The sequence below is a fragment of the Pholcus phalangioides genome, unplaced genomic scaffold (assembly GCF_987345545.1).
Source record: "Pholcus phalangioides strain wild (caught in Gottingen) unplaced genomic scaffold, Ppha-v1.0 ptg000042l_1, whole genome shotgun sequence".
Taxonomy (NCBI): domain Eukaryota; kingdom Metazoa; phylum Arthropoda; class Arachnida; order Araneae; family Pholcidae; genus Pholcus; species Pholcus phalangioides.
Genome location: NW_028301628.1, coordinates 28,453,609 through 28,472,088, shown reverse-complemented (window position 1 = coordinate 28,472,088; position 18,480 = coordinate 28,453,609). Strand labels below are relative to the sequence as shown.

General features: G+C 42.8%; 1 protein-coding gene across 3 annotated transcripts in view; it reads right to left on the bottom strand.

The window, feature by feature from the left end:
• Positions 1-18,480, bottom strand: part of shot (dystonin-like protein short stop) — a 278,055-nt gene that overhangs the window by 185,987 nt on the left and 73,588 nt on the right. The window lies entirely within an intron of this gene.

Genomic DNA, 18,480 nt, shown 5'->3' with positions numbered 1-18,480 from the left:
TACCATTGTTCAATCAAATCATCTACTGCAGAGTCTCGATAATCCGACGTTCGGGATAATCAGAGATTCTTGAATTTGACACAAAATTCCTTTTCAGAACTTGTTTTTCTCGCCAAGAACGCGTTTTGATCCATTTTTTTCTACAAATGCCAATAATTTTAACTAGAAGACTTGCCAGAGACTGGAAGGGGTCTTGATCCCCTAATGTTCGGAAAAAACAGTGATTTGCAGGGCGAAACAATGAACCGCTGGCAGCACCTTGCGGAGAAATCCCAATCCACAGTTAATCTTACAAATTTTATGCAGCGGGATCAAGGGTGAAAAAAAAAAATCTCAAAGGCATCTGAAGGCCGTATTAAACATAAACGTTGATGTCCGCGAGGCTACGGCGTTGTTGCTTCATCACCGGAAAACACAAATGTTCCCCCACTTGGGAGAAAAATTATGGATTTTTCATTTTTACAACGCCAGAAATTCCTTTTGTTTTCATAAAAATGGAGAACACACACACACACAGACCCATCAATCACAAGAGAATTATTATACTTTCGCCTCTCTCTCTGCAACATGTCGCATAATATTCAAGAGAGCAGAAGACGCACAGATACATTATTCCTCAGGCTATATAAGGAGGGTAAAAAAAAAACAACTTTCATCCCTTACAATCCACTACATGGAATGAATTATTCAAAGGGAAGGATGAAGCAACGGTGTCCTATCTCTCCACCACACATTAAACAATAAAAAAAAAAGACATATTTCAGTCATTGTGGATGTCTTTCCGCTGATGACGGACGGTCATAAGTGGCATCCAGAATGTTCAGCGGCGTCCGATCACACACGTTTTGCATATACACCTGTGGATACCCGCGATGCAATATCCCCAATTAGATCTTCATCCACCGGTCATGCTACAGACAAGAAAATTGAATGCCAGCAGAGAACCAGTAGTGGAACAACCTCTCACTTAAATGTCATAAATCTCCCTCCAGGGTGGCAACATTCTCTCTTCTCTCTCTAGTCATTTTCTTTTCTATTCCAACCGGTCTCAAAATACGCTTTTCTTTTCAGGGTAGTGATGTAACCAGAAGCGTAAATGGATGATGGAAAAACGAGGCGACAGTTTATGAGGCCAATAACTGTACAAGTAGCATCTTTTGATAATGCGACAAAAACATGCAATGACAGAGTCCCGATTCGAAGCACCAACGACAAAATACGGTCCTACCAGTACGTTTGGGCATTACGCACACTCGCTAAGCAGGTGGAAAAAAGAGAAGAAGGGGTATGGGCCGCTAATACAGCGGCGATTGGGGCCCTAGCTCACCAAATATGGTCATGGTGGGCATGCCAAGTAAATCGTGTACTGTAACCAGCATTTTTAAGTTGATGCACTGGGATAAGTCCCTGGGAATTAAATAGATTGTAAATATAACTTGTAAATAGGAAGCTGTGCGGTCGAGTGGCAACGTGCTGGACTCTCACCGTGAGGATCCAGGTTCGAACCCCGTTCAGGACACAGGTGGTGGTCGGCTGAAATTGGTTTTCTCTCATCAGAGAGTAGGCAGACCTACGATACGAAACTCACATATGAAAATTCAAGCATTTACCGTCTTCATTTCAAATATACAAGCCAGATGGCAGCATCAGTCGAACACGAAACAAGCACAATTCTAACAATATAAATACGTTAGGGCCACACATACACTCGGATCACAAATTCCGGCATGCATGAATGCGTTAGAAATTCAGCAGTCTATGAGGTTCATATACAGTTAAGTAGTAGCATTTTAAGATAGTGAAAGTATTATGTCTGCGCAGTAGCAACAAATAGAAGAGACCCAGTAGCGAATTTTATATCTTTTTCATTGAGAGTCGAAAAAGAATGGAAATACGGCAAAAATTCCAAACACAGACATGGATTCTCAAAAATTTTCAATCAAATTGAACTGAACTTAACTGAAATCAAACGGTTGATTCCAATCATAAAATCAGCAGGAACCAAACGAATTGACGAACCATCAAATTGACTGGAACCGAATGAAATACAGCAAATGATGAGCAGTTGTTTCTCAAAATGTGCGTCGCGGCGAGCTGTAGATATTGATTTGTGCTATATTGATTTGTGCTTATTTATGTTTTAAAGTGGTGTTCTTTTTTTTGTAAGTGTAATATCTACCTAACTATTCTGGGGAGCCGCAGTGGAATCATATATTGGCTAAGAGAGCCGCGGGTGACCGAAGTTTGAGAAGCACTGAAATACGGTGAAACCTCGATATAACGACACTGCGGACAGGGAAAAATCGTTGTAGAAGGATTTAGCGCCCGAATGGCGGTAAGATGCTGGTCTACCACCGTGAAAGTAGCCGTCACGGTTTCAAGTTCAAACTCGAGGGAGGATATAGGTAAGTTTTTTTCCCTAACGAACTTGAGGCGACGGCATCCTTGACTGACCTCACGGTATTCCATAGGCGCAACCTCGGAATAACTGAATAGCAGCATCATTCAATTAGTGCAAAACATGTATAACCCTTACACGGATAACGATAGTCGTGCCTCTCTCAGCAGTAATCAATCCCTGTAAAAGTTTCAAAATACGTGCTCCTAATTTTGTATCAAAGTTCAAATAATAAGGGGATTAGACATTGGGGGGGGGGGGGAATACGATATTTATGCAATTCATTAATGTTGTCGTCATAGTTTGACGTAAGAGGTTAATTTCAAATTCATTTGTATGACGACAGCAGCAAGTATGTGTTCCAAAGTTTATCCCATCAAAGTTTTCCACTGTATACACAGTCAGACCTCGGTATAGCGTCATACCCTGGGGGGAATGGAACGACTTTGGCATAAGCAAACGTGTCTTGATAACGAATAAGCCCAGTTTGCTAATTATACTGCCAGGGACCTTCAAGAAGTGACTTTAAAAGTGGTCTTACTGAATTCAACAGTAGTATAGGCCAGGGGTTCCCCACATGCAGGGCCCTTTTGCCCCAATAAACGCTTCTCCGCGGCTCCCCGGAGAAGTTTAACAAAGACATCTCTTCGAAGAACGCGTCAGGGTCACCGCGCCGAACAATTCGAGAACCCCTGGTATAGGCAGATAAAAACTTTTATACAAGGTGCATAGCTAACAGCGATCACCGCAAATTACTGGCGAACCGTTGATCCGAGAGGCACATACTTCCAATTGAAAAAAGTACACAAATAACGTGCAGACCTAAGATATGTCATTTATATTGCATGGAGTTGCATATAGTAAAAAAAATTAGCTTCATAGTGGTCATCCTATCCTAAAAAAAATCAATTAGAAAATTGTGTCCGCGTAAAAAACACCATTTTAATTACTACACAACCCCTTTCAATATGAATGACGTATCTGAGGTCCACACGTTATTTGGGTACTTTTTCTAATTGGAAGTATGACTCTAGAATCAACGGTCTACCAGTAATTTGCGAAGGACCCTGTATAAAACCACAAGTGGATTCAAAAGCTGGATGAGAGAAACGAGCATGTGATGGATTCGAACGTATACACGTCGCCAAAACTATATCGAATCATGCTAATTTGGGAGGGACAACTAATGACACGAACCACATCATCAACATCGTTATTGCATTAGATCATCATCATTATCTATTGCGAAGTGACTGCGCTCATTGGGCATTATTGGAAAGGAGCCCTGAACTGAACCAAACCCAAGAAAGATTCTCTCGCACACAAAAGACCACAATCAAAACAATTTTCGAAACCTCCATAATTGCTGATACGATATTATCATCATTGGACGCACCTGTGGAGATAGTGCACGGCCATTATGGAATTACCTAGAGGAGCAGCATCATATGTATTTATAATACTTTGATTGCTCAAGAAATGTACACAAATAGAATCAGAAGAAACGGCGAAATTATTCATATAACCAAAGGGAAAAGAGCAGATTACAAAGCAGCCTTCAAGAACTTAAATATGCCCAGAAACAACAATATTGCAATATACGTGTTGTGAACCTGACGTGAAGTTTGTACGTAAGGCCGGGATTACACTATAAAAGTTTGATAAAAGTACTATTATAAAACTTGAAAAATGCAGCCAATAAGGTAAACGGTTGCATTTTCTAGAATGTAACCAATAACCTTATTGGTTAGATTTTTCAAGTTTTATACAACGAATTTTATCAAACTTTTATAGTGTAATACCGGCCTTACACACAAACTTCAAGTCAGATTCACAACGCGTACTTGTACATTGCAACACGTACCAATTCGTTAGAAGTTCCGCAGAGGAATGTGGACAAGGTGCATATGTATGGTTTGGTAATAGTCGGAATCATCTCGAGTACGGAAGCCCCCCCCCCCCCCGCAAGGTGAGATCTTTGACCTGCCCCCAAAAAAACATAAGATCGTGGAACCCCTTCACAGCAAATTCATAGTGAAAACAAAGAAATGACTAGGATATCTATGACCTAAATACCGAAAAAATACGCTCCATAAAAATGTATTCATACCCAAAAGAACGGTTGAAGCCTAGAAATATTTTTTTTTTAAATAGGCTGACCATATTTTCCCTGGAAATTACAACAAATTACCAATCATTGTAAAAAATTATGCAAATAAAATTGCCAATAACTGCTACGAAGAAAAGAAATCGGCAATCACTACCAAAAACGATGTCTCATAAAAAAAAAGGCCAATTATTGCTAAAATCGCCAACTGCGGGAATTGAAGCTACGGGAAGAGAGAGCAATGGGGGAAGAACCCTCTCATTGTTACGTTGAAATATGCAAAATAATGCTTCGAAGTATGATAATGTGCCTTAAATTCTGAAGATCATGAAAATACCCTAAAATGTCCCCTAAAATACCCTAGACATGAAAAAACTGCCTTAAAATTACTGAATATTATGAAAAATGTTTTCTCACTTTAAAATAGCGAAATGCATAAAAACAATATGCAAAGTTATAAAAATCCCATCACGAGTAATAAATTTTACTTCGTACCGGGTTCGAGCAACACCTAGAGCAGAGATGGTCTAGCCCGCTCTTGGCTCGAGCGCTCTCACCGTTCCCACACGTGGTTGAGCTGTTGTTTTGAAAGAAATATACTGAAAGATAGAGCGTAGGAGGTGGGTGCAAATTTTGTAAGCACAAATTTTAGAGGGGGGGGGGGCGGTGCTGCACCGAGAAGTTTGAACCCTCCACCACCCTTTCCTTGCTTTGTGTTGCATGCAGTCTTTGAGCAACGGTTTTTAAAAAGTAGTCCGCGGACGTCCGAGTGTCCGCTGGATATGTTTCAGAACGTAACCATTCGCTATATTCCACGTTTAATTTATGCTGTGAGTGCAGGAGGTATTTGACAGGAGGAATTTTAGGTTATGTGTCGGGGGGGGGGGTAGCCACACCCAAAAATCAACACTTAATTTTGCAACCCAAGGGACTGTTTTTATTCATGGAATTTGGTGAAACCAGTGACGCAATGAATGCATTTAATTGCAAGACCAGGCCGATTTGTAGGACCCATCGCGGAAGCCCTCTGCGAACTAAGTTTGTTGCGCGACTTTTGGCTTAGAACCCATGGCTGTAAGCGGATCTGTACGACCCATCTTGGAAGACCTGTGACCCATAAATTAATGAACCAGAAATCTCTGGTTGTGAGTTGAGTTGTACGACTAATTTTTGCGAGAATTCGTTTTGTTCATGACCCATTGGTTAAGCACCCCCCCCCCCCCCCCGTCTGTAACTGGATTTGTATGACCATCTCGGAAGCCCGTGTGACCGACGTTTTGGTTGAAAACCCCTGCTATATGTTGATTAAAAAACATTGCTTCAGGCAGGGAGGGGGGTGGGGGTCATCTTAATCTCAACCCTTCACGCAGCTTATTAAAGGAAGCATATCCCACGATTGTTCATCACCAGCTAGCCATGGTTACTTACGGTATGCACTAGGATAAGATTGCTCAACTTTTTGGGGAGAGTGGACCACTTCATTGGTTCGAAAACGCATCTCGGATCACTTGAGTGATGATATTCCACGGGTCATTTATATGATCTGGAACTGTGCCAGTGCTTGTGTGTGTGATCTATAAATGTGCCGCAAGACACTTAAATGAGGCGAGAATGCACTGCGGGTCACTTAATTGATCTGGAACAGCACCCTAGATCGCTTAAGTGAACTGGGAATGTGCCGTGAGTCACATAAGTGGTATGGCATATATGTGCAGCGGTGTGATCTGATTTGCGCCGCTCAGTTCACTTTTACAAAATTAAGTTTGACGTCGCAGGCCATGGGGTGAGCATGTACGCGCTAGGAGATGGTGCATATTGGAAGTCAAGTCCAGGGCCGTTCCAATGAGCACAGAGGAGGTATCAAGCATTTTTTAGGGCTAAAAAATCCAATAAAATTCCTAAATGTTTGGCCCCGTTAAATACTAATCGAGGCCTGAAAATAAGGCAATTTTATGGTCTCATTTGTTGAGGATTATTTTCCAGCACGTGCTTCAGGTTCACAAAGAGAGAAAACCCCGGGTAGCGCCGCACTGGGAATTTCTGTGATGAAATAAATGCTAATATGTTCGTTAGACATTTAATTTGCCCGTAAGTAACATTCAATGTCAGCCTTTGGTAGCGTAAACCCCAGAGAGATCGAACGAGAGCTATAATGTTTCACTCTCGTGTGTCGTAGCGATAATAATTATCATCATAATTATTGATAGGTCATTGTATAATTATCTAAATACTGTTATTTTCGTTTCGAAATTCGCTTCAAGGAAGAGAGAGAGAAAAGCGTTTCAAGGCAAGTGTGTGTGTGTCGTTGCACGTCAATTCGATGCTCTTCTGAACATTAATCATGCGAGACAACGACTTCTCGAGACACGTTTTGACACTGATTACAGTCAGTTGATCCGTCACTTAATTTACTCGACTTTTGTGGTTTGGAAAGCTACAAGGCTCGAGAAAACGAGCTCAATGCTCTCAAATTTCACTCATCCATTTATCTCTGAGAAGATCATGCAATTCCGAAAAAAAACAAGGATTACATCAAATGGGTGAGATCTTACATTGAAGTGATTCTCAAACAGTCGGCCAAGGGTTCCTAGAGACATTTAAAGGAGGGTATAAATTTAGAGTAGCAATAGGGCTGTGAGTGATTACTTGATGGACGTCTGACGGGTACTAAAGGTATAAATACGATAACATGGGTAATTAATAACTGTGACACCATAAGCGCGAGTTCATGATGCTCGTGCAATCAATTTTGGCGCACTGTATTTTCCTGCATACCAAGGCTAAGTTTAAGTGGACCAGCGTTTTACAATCTTTTCGTCTTTCATGTCTCTCACTGAGAGATTTGTGCGTTAACCCCCCCTTGAGTGCAGGGGGGGGGGGGGGGCAAGTGTTTAGGTCTCCAAAACTGGCTGCTTACCGAGTAGGTCCTGGTTGTGCTTGGCTTTGCGGTGACCTTTGACGACGTTTCAGCAGTACCGGTGTGCGCGTTAGAGATTCTCCAAAGGAATGGGTACACTTTAGTAAGTTAGTACCGATGTGTCTCACATAACATAAAAATTCAGGCACTTGACATTTCTGCTTAAATATATGGAAGACAGCATCTTCATTTCCAACCCATCTCAGTAATGGCAGTAAATTGCAATATAGAGATATGTCCAGAGTTGTGTTTGGTGAAGAAGAATAACTCGTGAAATAAGAATAACTCCGACAACATAAATACGTTGGTGCCACACATACACGTTCCTGTATGCACCAATTCGTTAGGAAACCGCAGTGTAATGTGTGTACGGTGTGGTAGTACCGATGCGTCAACCGAACGACATTGTCCCTTTGAGTTTTGCCTACAGGGTTGTTTGCGCTCGGGGGGGGGGGTTGCGGCTGGTCTGGTAGGATGAACGATACGACTTCGTCTTGCTCTCCGGCCTCGGATGGGTGTCGATTTGACTGTGCCTCCATGGGGCCCAAAGCCGCTTGAAAGTAAGTACTTTTAATGCAGCTTTGATGGGGTCCGAATGTGACGGTGACGGGCGCTGTGAGCGGGATGTGAGAGGGGAGCGGGCCTTCAGGCGACGGCAGCCAGTCCCCTGGTGGCTGCTGTCACAATCGGGCTGGCCTGGAAATATGGGCCGGGTTTTGCCAAAGTTTCTGCTTCAACCCACCTCGTCGGGGACAACAGGCAGTAAATCGCCCAAGCAATAGAACTGGGCTGTTATCGGCACTACCGATGTCTCAATAACGATTCTAATAATGACTACGAAAGGACAGTGGACTCTCGCTAATCCGGCAAATATCAGACCAGGGTGTGCCGGATTATTGAAAGTTTCATTGAAAAAGCCCATTTAAATAATATAAACTTATTCGTCTTAACTTATAACGTCTACGCAGAGACATCCCCCCCCCCCCAAATACTCGAAAACAACCCGCCTACAAAACGCCGGATTACTTGATAGGCCGGATTAACGAGAGTCAACTGTAAATGGTCCATTATATTGTTGAAATTGTCTGTGCGCGGCGGTTTCGTCCCCATCATACACTCCTCGGGGTGAGTAACGCACTTGGGGGCCCAATAAGCCCACTGCAGTTGGGAAGATTATTGTTATACAAGGTTATATTAGCTGCTCATGACTAAGGAAGACTCGGGTCTCCTTGAGTCAAAACAGATTTGGCAGGAGCGAATGCCACGACTATGACACACCCTTAAGCAAATAAGTAAAATTATTGACTACTATTGCAAGAAAGATTAATCGCGCTCCCTCCGCCCAATCATTCCTATCCGGTCAACTACTGTGAAGTATTACTTAATGTTTTCCGGCACGTAACTATTAAAACAAAAACAAAAAACAATGCATATTCCTATTTGTAGGGCCATCTTGACATCATTATCGGTCCCCAGGGGGCTGAGGGTAAAATACTATAAAATCCGTATTGGCGCCTAAAAAGTTCTGTGATTGCTAAATTGGAGTCTATGAGTGACACGAATTTTTCTGATTTCATGTTAGTGTCTTTTAACATGGGAAAAGAATAGCAAGTCCCGGAAAAGTCGGGAAAAAATGATTTAGGACCGTGTCTCTCGAGATTCTTAGATCTCTGGATTCTCTTTTGGATTCTAAGGGTAGTGCCTAATTTTTTTTTTTCGATTTGTCAGACCAATAACAATTCACAACACAGCCACATTAGATTCTCCCGGAATAACTCCAAAATCGACCGAAAATAGTGACAGGTCTTTCCAACCAGTACTTCTCCAGTAAGAACAGGACATTTAGTGACCTTAAGTTGATTACAATGAGGCTATCGTGAACATTTCATTCCCATAGGGCGGTTGGAACGTATGTTGGTACCCCCATATCTTTATCTGGAACCGTATTCCGTAAAATCTCGCCATTGGACGAGACACACTTGGCCACGGACTTCTTTCCCACGCTTCAGTGAAATTCGATCTCATACCTGCCAAATGCAAACAATTCGACAAATGTAATCGAACCGATATCTTAGGAAAAATTCGAAAAAAAAAGAAAAGAGGTTAATATCCTTGACCCATATTATTGAGCAACACTGTTGTTTTCAACATTAAAAAAATGTTTCCGCCTCGCATTTGATGCCAAGCTTATTCCATGTAATCCTCACTCCTAGGGAGGAATGAGAATTTTCAAGCGTCCCACAACACACACTCATTTTTCACAAAGAACATCTAAAAAACCATTTACACCTTGAACATTTAAGAAGTTCCACCTACACGAGGAATCAATTTCATACACACAACCTACACCCCCGTTTGGAGCTCGAAACATGAGACGACACGCATCTCGCCGAAAGGTCCTGCGCCCCGGAACAAATTCAGTCTCGTAATACCTTGATGTTGATCAATAGCGTATTGTTCGGATGGGCAAAATGAACCGAGATACATAATTAGCGGCTAACCAAGAAGTTCGTTTTGGGATAAGAGATTTATTTTGGGTCTTCTTTCGCCTCTTCTTTTTGAATCGGTTGGTGCACACCGGTTCTGCGGCATTCCAAGCGCACAGATAATACACAACATGGTGATGACGGTGGTATGATGCGATCACCGATTCATCTCAACTATGCTGGACACACAGAAGCCATAGTACGTGCGCGTGCTATGCTTCGTTGGCTGCTTATTCCCTTCTTTACGTTCGATGTAAGAAAATAATATGCTGGATGATGATGAGAGAGTCAGTCGGTGGATGTCAACTTGCCAAGAGTTCCCCTGAACAACAAACGTTGTTTTACCACGAGACGATTTCTACACACACGAAAATCATCAGTGCAAGAGAGAAATCACACGCAGAACGGGAAACTAAATACTTTAAAAGAGGGGTGGCCAATCCTTTTCCCCCAACAATTGCTGTAATCAATACCATACATCCCGTTTTTACGAGACAATTTTTCTGTGAATGACTTTGAATCCAATATACATACGATGGCAATATCTCGAAGCTGGGAAAACTGCAGAAATCTCGTGATTTCCCAAGCCTTGGGGTGAGAATGCAAGCCGTTCTCAGATTTAAAAAAAGTCTCTCCGCAGAGAGCAGGCAGACTTACAACACGATACTTACACAACATAAAAATTCGAATATTTATCGTCTTCACTTCAAAATACAAAAAGGAGATGGCAGCAGCAGGAAGCGAAATGGGCTCAGTCCTGGCAACATAAGTACGTTAGAAGATCACAGTTACACACATTCCGACATGTGCCGATGCGTTAGAAATTCCTCAGACGAATGTATACGAGGTACATATACGATTAAGTAGTAATAGTGTATACGGGACGTCCAGCAACCTTAGCCAAACCCCCCTTCCCCACTTGTTGTTGGCAATTTTCATTTCTTGTTGCAGGGAGATTTCAAGGGCAAAAAGGATCATATTGAAAAAGAAGCCATCATTTAATTCATGTCCTACCTTGTCCTTCCCCCCCCCATAGCCTCAGGGGCCCATTGATGAAGAAATGAACCCAGCCATTGCCAGTGAAAGTAATTTTTGTTGTATGCTATTTAAATTAAACATTCTCTTCCCCCCCCCCAACAAATTTTGGTCCGTTATCATGAGGTACACTATGCAGCTGGAGTCCAAGGGCCTTGTCTGGGCGGATCCAAAATACATTAACACAGCCCTGGGTTTACCACACTTAAATATATACGAGTACGGTGATGACGGCGGATGGCTCGGAATGCTTTCGTTGGTCTCTTGCTGGCGATCCGCCCGGGCTCCTTGGCGGCCGACGGCGGTTTCGGGAGACTTTGGGGCGTGATTGCCACGAGTCGGAGGCGATAAGGGCCTCGGCGGGGTTGGGTCCTGTGGCTTATGAGCCGGGGATGCCTGCCGGGCCCGGACATCGAGAGTTTTTCCAGGATGGCCCAGCCACTAGGTAATCTCCTTCAGAGCTGGGCCATGTTTGGTGTTAGTGTTTGTAGTCCTTTGCGTGGGTCGGAGGTCTTCCCGTGGTCTTGGTGGCTAGCGGGGCTGTTTCTTTTTTTTCCAGCATGGCCCAGCCGCTTATATCCCACAAGGGACAGAGCGGGGGCCATGTTTGGTGTTTGCATACTTAAACATAGGTTTGCTAGCGTGAAAGCCTCAAAAATTAAAGGGAAATTATTAGATTGAAAAATTAGATGGATTTTCTCTAATTTCTGAAGAATGCTTTTTGCCGCGTGTTGGCAACCCCAGACAGATTATGAGCAGTGGATTCAGGGCCGGGTTCGGATGCAAAAATAATTTTCTACAAGGAATGGCAAACTTGCGGTACTAAGCATCATAACATGAGCGGGTTCCCCATAATAAGTGACAATGAAAATATGAGACAATCCTATATATACAAGACGTCTGGCAATGTCTTTCTATTTTGGAGACCGTCACGCGAAACCTGATGGCTTTTAAGGCTGGGATGACTGACACTATAGAAGTTTCATTAAAGTTCATTTATAAAACTTGAAAAATGCAACCAATACGGCAATCGGTTGCATTATCTAAAATGTAACCAATAACCTGAATTTTTCAATTCACAAAAATGAATTTTTGTGGAACTTTTAAAGTGTAATCCCGGCCTAACAGGTCTTTTGGGCCTTCCCTTGCAGAAATGTGTCACCAGGAATTTGAGCGGCAAAAGTTTCTTTTTCCATTAGGGGTCATTCAAGTATTACCTCAGCATCAATGGGGGTTCTCGATTTGCTGACTTTGGTTGGCAAGCTGGGTTTGGATGGTGCTAACGTCCTTTATGAAAATTAAAATATTTCTCAATGGCATCTTACTCGGTGCACCGAAAATAAAGAAACAACCTTTCGATAATTTGTGGGCACCTGAACCAAGTCCTCTACAGAGTTACTTTAATGATCTCTAAATGTTTCCCCGATCCAAGTGATCTATAAATGTGTCCGGGTCTCTTAACTGCTCCGGAACTGCCACGCAAAAACGTCAAAAAATTCAATCAAGTGCCAAACATTCATAAATTTATATTCCGGCTGAAATCAATGAGTGGAGATGATCTATTCTCATTGGATCTTTTTTTTTTCCAAATTAGTTTGCTTTTAAAATTTTCTAACAGAAAAATGCATTATCGAAGTGGGAGCAGGAAGATAAGTCGTATTGCACTGGAGGAGGGAGGTGCGGGATAGAGAAAAAATGTTAAACCACTGTTTTAGGGTAATGGTTCTGAACCTGGGGTCCTTAGAGAGATTTCGGAGGACCCGTGAGCTTGGAGGAGAAACTAGAACTCAGAAAATAAGACGGCTTTTCTCTCAGTTCAATACAACACGGAATTAGACATTTTCCGGATATAATGCCGAGGTGAACTCTTAAAGGCCATGGCCACACACAATGCGTTTGATAAAGAAGTCAGAGTCGTGTCTCCAGTAGTGTATATGGTAGCCCGGTTTACTGAGTACCTAGGTTCGATTCCCGGCGGAGACTAGATGACTTTTCTTCCCGAGTTCACCTCATCCAGAAAATGTCTAATACAAATTTGAAAACTCGTTTTCAACGCCGAGTATTATTCTATGGGGGGTCATTCAAGTATTACGTCAGCATCGAGGAGGGGAAAGGGGGGTTTCCGATTTGCTGACTTTTGATCAGGAAGGGGGGGTTTGAAGGTTGCTTACGTCATCAACCACCCTTTTTTGAAGATATGAAATATTCTAAGCTGCTGACGGGGGGGGGGAGTCAAAAATGGCTGAAAATCTGATTACGTAATACGTTATGATTACGTTATAGCTGTACTGGGTCACCCACATCAAACGAATAGTCCCGGAAAAAGTTCTCAGACAGTATTATAATGAAAATGAATCGATATTCCAAGACTGGGTCACACTATCGCGCCACATGACTTCGTTTTTCTTTAATAATACTACCTGTTTAAGGCCACAAATAGAGTGTATTCTCAGCACCAATGAGAGAAAGTCCTCGCGCGTTTCCTAGTGAGAAAATAATAATAATAGCGCATCGATCGTTAGAGTAGTGGCAGTCACTCAGCGCAAAGCAACATTAGAAATGCAACAACATCGTTACTAACTTCATTGCATGCTTCGGTGACTCACGTACCATTACGTAGACTCCGTGACGTCACAATTAACGTATACACCAGGAAAAGACTCGGTTGGAGCGAAAAAAAAATGTCTCACCGACGCCGTAAAGAGATTTTCCATTTTTGAAAGAAAAAAGGTGGTTTTTTCGTGAGCACAAACCGTTGTCATCGTTATCATCATCGGCGGTATCATTGAACAATGGATGCGAGACTCCGTACGTTCGTAAGAAAATGTCGGTATTCAGTCTTGAAGACAAATCGAGGTTATACGACACATAAAATAGAAGTATTACAGTGCTTGTATGTTATGTATGCACATTGAGTGGAGGAGGGTGGGGGGATACAGTATTACTCATGCATTCCGAAACACATTCCTGGCAGACTCAAATCCCGTGATAATCATTCATGATGAAACTTATCAGAGAACTAGATACGAAAATTCACTTGGTCACCACTAGGGCAAGCATGCGTTTTTCCGCCCCCTTAAAATATTGGAGTTAGGGGTCATTCGAGTATTACGTCAGCATCGAGGGGGGGAAGGGGGGGTTTCGGATTAGCTGACTTTTGATGACGGGGGGGGGGGTGTTTGAATGATGCTTACGTCATCAACCACCTATTAATGGCAACTTATTCGGTGTGTCAAAAACACTCGAAAAACCTTTCCCAAGTTTGTAGGCACCTCAACTAGCATTTTCCCAATTGATAAGTCTTCTATAGAGCCACTTTAGTAGTTTCTAACTTGAGTAATGTAAAAGTGAAATGCTGGCCGCTTCCTCAAGTGTTTCAGAACTGTACCGCGGGTTACTCAGATGATATGTAAATGTGCGCGGTAGCCCGGTCGATAAGATACTCGCCTAAAGTACCAAAGGATGTTTAGAGGTGTCGCGAGTTCGATACCCGGTTCGTCCTTGTCAGAAAACTTTCCTGACACAGGGGTACAACAAAAATACGGCGACTTGACCGCAGCAAAAAATTGCTACCGCAGGGAGTCCCCCATCGAGGGGTTAGCGCATCAACCTCTCGACGAGTATACAAAACAAGCCTGCCGTTCGGAATCGGCAATAAATTGTAGGTCCCGGTCTAATTAGCCCTCGTGTGCAGAAAATGACCGTGGTGCGACAAAAATGATCAACGATCAATGTGCCACGGGCCGCTTGAATGCTCTGGAATTCGGGGGGGGATCCCGTAAGCGATCTGTAAATGTGCTGCTTAGTTTATTTTTACAAAATTAGGTTTGAGGTGGCGACGGCCCCGTTCAGCCCGCGGGCCATGGGTATAGCATGAATGGCTTAGAGCAGCGGTTCTCAACATTTTTTGACTCGCGGAGCCCTTTTCTATGGCGGAGCCCCGTAGGCCAATTTTTCAATTATTCATCAAAGTTACTGATTCATTTTTACTATTTAAAAATATTTATAATTATTTTTTCCTTAATTTTACTGTTTTTTTTTATTTTCCTTGAGCGGCCGCGGAGCCCCTGGAGAGTGCACTAGGTGCCCCCAGAGCTCCGGTTGAGAACCGTTGGCTTAGAGGGTGGGTCGCAATGAATTTCTCAGAGAAATGTAGACTTCAAATAGCACATTGAAATTAACAGAAATTGATTACAATAACAACATATTAAGGAATTTTCTTCCGAAATTTAAATTGTTTTTTAAATATATATTTGCATCGTCGGGGGAGACAGAGACACTCTCCACACCCCCGCGTATGTCTCTGACCCTAATATGGTTAGGAGATGGGGGGGGGGGGGGGCAGAGCTGACGAAATTTCGCTGTGACGGGGGGGGGGCGGAGAGGGGGAGTGAAAAATGATTGAGAATTTGCTGACGTAATACTTCAATCAATCAATGGTTTAGTTTTAGCAGGGTTTTTGGCTACAGCGTAATACTTAAACGGTCCCACACACAATTATTATACAGCGTTGAAAAGCTGTTTAGGCTCGGTCATGTATGGAGATTAGGTTGGGAAATTCCTACACGGAAACCGGCAAATATTGACGATTTAAAGCGTCCAAGATTTAGTATTTCGATTGAGATATTCGAATACTAATCGAGTTTGGGGGATGAAAAACATACATTTGTAGGTAAGGCCTCGCAGCCTTGACCTGAATAAATACACAACAAAAAGAAATATTTAATTAAATCTAGATTAAATTCAATTTTTCCCCTTTTTTCTGTTTACGTGAAACAAAATGCTGATAATAATCTTCAGAAAAAAAAAAATTACGACAATTTTCCGATAAGAGAGGGGGTAAAAAGCTTTTCCGTGTCGACGTGTTCATTATCTCTCTGTGGTCTATTGTCGACAGCAAAATGAATTTGTACCTTGAACCTGTAACCGTGTTTTCACACCGAATATTCAAGCTTTTTAAGAGAATTATTTGCTTTGAGGTTTGGAGGGGCCCTGGGGCAACAGATCTGCCCCAGGGTTCCGAAGAGCCTTTTTCAGGAGGGTGCCAATGGTATCGAAAGCTTTGGAATTTTCGTCTCCGACGACGAGAACTCGATAAACCATTTGATTCTCAAAGTGTGCGCCGCGGCTCCTAATGGACGTCGCGGTGAGCTGGAGACATCGATGTGCACCTGTATGGGGCTTTGAAAAGAGGTTCTTTCGACTATTCTGGGGAACCGTGAATCAAGTCGCAACGTAACCGTGAATCAAGTCGCAACGTAGCCGCGTGTGGCAAAAGTTTGAGAACCACTCCATTAAGCTGAAGGGTCCAGATGTGAAAGGGGGGGGGGGGTGTTTCATGGTCCGGAATTCCTGTGTTTTTTACCTCTATCAAGGGGCCACCACTTCTTCTGGTATTCCGGGGGGGCCCCCCGAGAGGGTGGTGGTCTCAGATTTCCTATCCATATAGGAGAAATATTCACTGTTTGTTAGGGTTATATTCACTATTTGTCTCATTACTAGACCCAAGGCTCCCCCAAGAGATAAATAAAATAGAAAAAAAAATGGGATTCATATTGGGGGGTCCATAAAAAATTGTGGCCTAGGGGCCTCCGCTTTAGAAATATGGAAGCCACGTTCTCTACCAGAGGTACTGACAAGAATAAAACATCGATTGTGGGGGCAGAAGCGTGGCCCCCACAAAGGGGTGGGCTTGGCAAGGCTCCAGCCCTGGGGCCCGGGACGATTTTAGTTTTTTTTTTTGTTTTGCACGTTATAAATCCATCATAAAGGGGCCCGTGAAAGTCTGGTCGGGGGTACGTAAAAGATTCCAGTCTAGGGGCCCCTACTCCAGGATGTGGGGACCATGGGCAGAAGACGTACTGTTGTTTATAGACATGCCTTTGTTGAGTGGATATTTAAAAAAAGATAAACAAACAAACAAAAACAATAGAGTTCTATATTACGCTTTTTTCTTAAATCATTCGCAATATCTTCTGAAGCAAAGCTGTCGCACGATCACCCTGGGGGCCCCCGGGAGAAGTGATCCTTCTCAGGTCTGTATATCTGGCTACAAATTTTAACCAGATCTAATTTTTATGAGTGTCCCCCCCCCCCGCTCGTGTCCTCCAGGTGGGCCCATGCGTTAAGGCACTGTTCAGAAGACATTGTTGCGTGGTGATCTGGAACCTCATCGTGGACAGCTCGATTGCTTTGGGATTGTGCAGGGTCACTTACGTGATCTGGAAATGTGCAACTGGCCGTTTAAATGCTCTGGAGCTGTGCCGTGGGGCACTTGTGATGAGAGGGACATCCTCAGATCACAAAATAACGTGGTCTGGAAATGCGCCGGGGGAGTGGGTCATTTAAGTAGTCTGTGAATGTGCCAGGGGTAACTCGAGTGATCTGGAAATTTCCCTCGGATCCCCTAAGTCAGGGGTTCTCAAACTGTGCACTGCCATCCTTTATTAGGGGTGCTCAGTGTAGTGACGCCGACAAAGGCGTTTCTTCATTTCAGATTCTTTGTTACACTGCTCTGAGGAGCCGGGGGTAAGGGTTGATTAGGAAAAGGGGAGAACCCGCCAAAAGTAATCTGGAACTGTGCCGCTTAGTTATGATCGCGACAACAATCGTTTCTGAAGAAGGATATTAAACTAGTGTTGGCACCTTTTACTAGATACTTTGCATTATTGCTGGTTATTCGCCGAGATGAATACTTTCATTGTTGAGCAGATTACTATAAAATACTTCAACAATACCTCAATCACGATACCCTTATAAATGAAGTTTTTTTCAACAATAACAACTATCACCATATTTTTCGATATACACAAGATTTCCTTTTTCCCCAAACAATGGCAATAGGCTGGTATGGGTTTTTCCCGAGTCAGTTTCAAGGACTTGTTAATGGTAAAACTTTTCCTATGGTCGCCAACAGTAAGGATCACCGTTCAAGTTTTGTTCACAACACAAAAAAAAGAGCTTTACCTTCAAGAGAATAAGTTAAAACAGTAAAACACATTTACTGTTAACAACAGTTTATTATCGTGCTTGCTCCAGAGATGATTGTTGTGCAGAGCGGTAACTAAGGCTGGAGCAACCGGGGCCCCGAGCTGAATGGGGGCCTCACAAATATACATTGATTTTGCATAATTTTTTTTATTTTAAGGCCCTCCCCACCCCCCCAAGAAAGTGTCGGTCCCCGAGAAAGCAAGCTACGGCCCTGTTGTCGCGGGAACATTACCTCCAGTTGACAACATTGAACAATAGTTATTGAATATCCCGAGTTATCAATTAATAGTTTAACAATGAAGTATTGTTGCCACAACAATCATCTTCAAAGTCGATTTTGAACAATAGGCACAGATCCGAAGTTTGTATTTTTCCAATTGTTGACACGAAAGTATTCCACCTTCAAAAATAATTGCGAATGAATGCTATTTAAATGTGTGTGAAAGATAGTCTTAATCGACCACGATAAGGAAAATATTGTTGATAGAGAGCTGTTGTCAGTTTTTCCCTGAGCGGAATATTGTCATTGTTGCGGAGAGAGATCTCT